We start from the raw sequence: 4,300 nt of genomic DNA on the forward strand, positions 1-4,300 counted from the left end.
CCTTAAATGGTCCTTCATTGTTCGTCCCTGTTTAGCTTCGTGTTTCCTGATGTTGTTTCTCCACCATGTCGTCACCTCGTGCCCTCCTTTTTCTTGTTCTTTGTCTACATTCTCTGTTACTCCTTTTTCCATCCGTCGAGCTTCTCTGTTCCTCTCAATTAAGCCTCTTCCCCCCAAAAAGGCCCATTTGAAAATAGTCATCCCCTGCACTTTTCCTCCTTAGCCCAATATATTGCACTCATAAAAGAAACTTTTTTTTTTCACTAAAAAGGCAATCCAGTCACTCCCACTCTTGGTGGTTGCGATACCACCTCTCCTCGATCAGGCCCTATCTGCCCTGCATCACTATAATTTGTATTGAAGGCCATCACACTTTCTGCCAGCTTGTCATAAATGAAACGGTCAGCAACCCTCTTGATTGTGGCTGCATCGACTACATTTTTTCTTGCAAACAATTCAGGAAGCGGTTTTCTGCGCCCATATGTGAGCAACTGACGCCCAATTTCTTCTGCAACTGCACTCGTACCATCCAAATGCAATAGTAAGCCCATGAGAGATCATCCAGTGTGTCACTTGTATCAGTAGATATCAGTAACTCTGCCATTTTCATCCAAGCCTCAGCATCATTTGGACTTATTTCTGTTGCTCATACTTCCTCTGTTCTCCCCTTTAGGACATATATATGTCCCATAGCCTTAAGGCATTCACAATTCTCAGGCCGTACATCATGGATGCAAGACATGGACTATTGTAATATGCCTGTGTAGACCAAAGAAACATAGAACATACAGGTTATAGACAAGTGCACAAACCGAGGGTGCGCATACTCCTCGTCACCACAACACCACTAATCTCATTTCCAATCCAACATATCTAGCAATAATAGGATTTGTGTATCCATTTCAGTGACATCACCAAAATCAAGTTGGATTCCAAATGCTTCCAAACTTCTCTCCACTATACTCGCATGCAGAAAATAAATGTAAACACAACGACTAAGTATGTACAAAGTAACAAATGTCACACACACAACATTTTGGTGGATTTCACACCTCGGATGCGCAGCAATAAGACAACGTATGTGACCATAACAATTGCATTGATAACATCAGGGTCATCCTTGAGCATCACTGTCTGGTAGCCTCCTCCTTTGAGCCATTTGGGCATTTTGAGCATCAATGTCCATTGGGGTTGGTGTTTCCAAGAAAGGTCGGTTATTGTGGGGAGGGTTCACTATTGTTATAAATGAATACTTTGGTTGCATATTGGGTTCAATCCTTTGTCCTATTTGAATTGCTTCATGAAAAGTAAGAGGCCCTTGATCCCGAACCCATTGAGCAATGTCGTGATGTAAGTGTGGCCATAAGAAAAAGAGCTTCATGTCTTCTAACATTGTTGGATTAGCTCTAAGAAGTAACTAATTCAATTTGACAGAGAACTGGGCAGCAAGTTCATGAAATTGTTGTTTGAGTTGAATTAGTTGATGAAGTGCTGGCTATGTCAGATTTTGATGTGCAAAATTTTGAATAAGATGCTGCTTAATTAACTGTCCATGGCAGCTACTCCGTCTGACCTCTGACCTCGAGTGCTTTGCAGTTGTCATCCCAGTTATGATAGCTGGTCACATTCTTGAAATGGTCAATCAATGAGAGTATGTCTTCAGTCGGCAGTCCACCAAAGCTTTCGGGTTGAACTTTGGGATCTACTTTGTAATGTGGGTATTGTTTCTGGGATAGGTAATTGACCAAATGCTAGTTGGTTGTAGTGATTTGAGCCATCATGGTTGAGAGGGTTGCAAACATCTGCTCTAAATGTGCTACAGAGAGTGATTGTTGAGAGACTTCTGGATGCATAGTTGCATGTTCATAAGATGGGGAAATAGTATTTCGTGCAGAGCTAGGGCGACTCATCGTGTATAATAGCTAGGGTTGAGAATCTGTGACTTATGTAGAGAAATCGTAGAAGCTTGGACGATGAGAAGGCTTTACTTGAAAGAATAAGAGCGCAGGAAGAGAAGCGGCTGTACTTGGAGCAACAGGGGCGCAAGAATACCAACGCAAGAAAACACACCATCCAAGAAAATCACAAGCCCCGCATCTCCACCAATGTAGCGTGCCTATGCTACAGATAGACTTCACTGAGAACACCCTCCCTTTGCTCATTCATTTACACCTCCTAAATAGGTACATCAGTCTAAGCCAAGAACTAGCTGGCTCCTGCATACAACTAACTCAGCAACCAACCACTAATTCTGGGCGCTTGGTCTTAGGCCACATCACCAAGGATATGACAATATTAATCAAAACATTTTCGCTTAAATTTATGTCTTAGGGAAAAATGTTGGCCAAATAGATCACTATTGGAGGGGGTGAGCTTGAAATGGATTAGAGTCCACAAATAGACAAAGTATTTACATATGGATTATAGAAATAGGATATAAGCTCGGCAAAGCCCAATGTTTGGCCCACATACTCTAATCCCAAAAGCATTGTAACCCGTGATATTTATTATTTCTAACTATCTTTTCACGACCAAGAGCATGGTGCATGATGCATCATTCTATAGGAGAGCTTCTTTATGAGAGAGGCGCTGGCCGCAGAACTTATTCGTATCCACGAATGGACAGGTATTTACACATGAAAACAAGGCGCATTATTTTATACGAGAGCTCCGAGTGGAGAGAGAGATGTGGGAGAGGCAACGGACGCGAGATGAGCCTTGCCTTTGTTCCCTTGGTTTCTAAGCAGAGACCTGTATTCTCTAAACGTCATGCCCTGGTACAAAGGAATTGCACGGGAATCGGCGAGCAAGCTTGGTAGAGGGGCCACGATGGTATCGTTAGCGGGGTTGAAGAAGCAGGCGAGGGACAAGCGGGCGGCGAAGTTGTTGACGAGGACTCTGTGCTCGACGCTCTTGTAGGCACCGTTGGTAAGAATCTGCAAGACGTTGAGGATCAGGACTCAGGAGGTAATGTTTTCTAAACCAGCGAGTGGTAGATCAGAGTCGAGAGAGAGTTCGTACCTCGATTTGGTCGCCCACGTTCACCACAAGCGCTCCCGGTATAGGCTGAACGGTCAACCATTGGCCGCGGTGCTTGACCTGCAGGCCGGGCACCTCATCGTCCTGCAGGAGGACGGTGAGGCCGCCCGGATCAGAGTGGGGCGACAAGCCGAGGGTGAGCTGCGGTTGGGGGCACACGGGATAATAGTTGACGCGCAGGCCCATGTCCGTGCTTTCATCGTGAATCCCAAAAGCTTCTTCCAGCGGGCCACCGCCTTTCACTCCAGCATCACCAGCTGTGACGTTACAATCCAGGCCCAGGTTCACGGACAAAGCCTGCAAGATACGGCCACAGAGCCGGGACACGTGGCGGGCGTAGAGGTCCATGCCGGGGCGCCAGGTGGCGGGCCACTTGGCGAGGTTTCGCTGGGAGCGGGGCAGGAGGTTGAGGAAGAAGTAGTCACCCCAGTCCAGCGTGGCGCCTCTCTGCACGCCCAGGCGGCTGCCGTAGCCCTCGTAGGTGAGCGGGTCGTTGGCGAAGGCCTCCTTCTGGCAGGCAGGCGTCCCCTGGAACCACCCTCTTGCGGCGCCCTTGGCTCCCTCCAGCACACTCGCGGGTATCCCATGGCTCACCACCTGGAAGAACCCCCACTCCTCACAACCCCGCCGGATCTCCTCCAAGCATCGCTGCCGCAGGCTGGGTTCCTCCAGATCCGACAGATGTACCACGGGCACGGACAGCAGCTCCGATTGACCCTGCATGTTATCGACAGTACCGCCCATAATCATACTGCTGGGCTGTTCACCGACTGGTCGCACGTATCGAGAAGGGATTCGTCTCAGACGATCAGGGCTCTCCTCGCCCGCCAGAAGCTGCACCCTTTGCACCGGCTCAGGCCATGCTACCATAGTTGCCGCACTGTTGAGCTGCCGCAACGACGGCATAACTTGGATCCTCTTTTCTACGATCTGCAGTGTAGTGTACTGCTAATTATGTATACGCAACTGAGGCAGAGACTGTACAGCGGCTAGACCTAGGGGTGTAGGTCTGATCTGAACTGATTGATTCCTCCCCGTCCGTAGCATTATATATATAGGCGGCCCAAACAGCATATGGCTAAATTGAGTTATGGCGTAGAGTGCAAGTTAGCACGTGCAGCATGTGCTCTGATTAAAAACAAACGCACAGTGCACACGTTATTTGATGTCCCAAATTTAACAACGTGCACATCGCATCCAACCGCCCTAAAGATTGACCATGAATCCTGATGCGACGTTTAACGGTCGTGACACGGCTTCC

The 4,300-nt window shown here is 47.9% G+C and overlaps 1 pseudogene; it reads right to left on the bottom strand.

Moving 5' to 3' along the window:
* Positions 1-2,490: 2,490 nt before the first annotated feature.
* On the bottom strand, positions 2,491-3,945 carry LOC148036554 (jasmonate-induced oxygenase 4 pseudogene; annotated as a pseudogene).
* Positions 3,946-4,300: the final 355 nt, after the last annotated feature.

This window comes from Lygodium microphyllum, chromosome 5 (genome assembly GCF_053477565.2).
Source record: "Lygodium microphyllum isolate KBCC chromosome 5, Lygodium_microphyllum_v1.1.10, whole genome shotgun sequence".
Lineage (NCBI taxonomy): Eukaryota > Viridiplantae > Streptophyta > Polypodiopsida > Schizaeales > Lygodiaceae > Lygodium > Lygodium microphyllum.